Source organism: Carassius carassius, chromosome 3, assembly GCF_963082965.1.
Source record: "Carassius carassius chromosome 3, fCarCar2.1, whole genome shotgun sequence".
In the NCBI taxonomy this organism is placed as follows: Eukaryota; Metazoa; Chordata; class Actinopteri; order Cypriniformes; family Cyprinidae; genus Carassius; species Carassius carassius.
The window spans coordinates 45,489,449-45,490,408 of NC_081757.1; positions in this window are offsets into that span (position 1 = coordinate 45,489,449).

Below are 960 nucleotides of genomic sequence, written 5' to 3' on the forward strand. Positions count from 1 at the left end.
TGCATAATCACAAGTTGGAAGTGAGCTTCACTGTACGCATCATAACATGGCTCTGAACAATAAATACATGATGATCAATGACACAGGATCAAGATGCTGGATAGCTGACTGGAAGTGCGATGATCGCAGTCTTGATGAGATAAACGAACAGCGAGAATGTGTTGAAGTCTCATTGAGAGTCATTCACAGTCTGCATGAATCCATCGGTTCACGAGCACTAGCCCACGCTAACAGAGATAGAGACAGATCTGATGCTGAGTTTATTACACTGGTTTATTAACTGAGGCTTGGCTTGACAAAACCTGACCAGAACTCACTGTTGACATGCCTTAACATTGCTAGCATGCTGTTAACATTTTTTAGCATATTAGCATTTTTACATATTTTAGAACATTGTTAACATGTTTTATCAAATTGCTATCCAGTTTTAGCTCAATGCTAACGTGTTTTAGCATTTTGTTAGCATTTTAGCACAATGTTAACACATTTTTGCACACTGCTAGCCTGTTTTAGTCTGTTGCAAACTCATCCTTTCTAATCACCCTACTACTTGCACGCTTGATCCTATTCCATCTCATCTCCTTCAAGCCATTTCTCCTGCAGTTGTACTCACTCACATCATTAACACATCCCTCCACACTGGTGTTTTTCCCTCATCATTTAACTCCACTACTTAAGAAACCCAACCTCAATCCATCTCTTTTAGAGAACTACAGACCAGTTTCCCCTTTTCCTTTCATTGCAAAAACACTTGAACGAGCTGTGTTCAACCAAGTCTCTGCATTTCTCACAAACAACAACCTCCTTGACAGCAACCAATCTGGTTTCAGAAGTGGACATTCAGCTGAGACGGCCTTGCTCTCAGTTGTTGAAGGCCTAAGACTGGCAAGAGCGTAATCCAAATCTTCAGTACTTATCCTGCTTGATCTGTCCGCTGCTTTTGACACGGTTAACCACCAG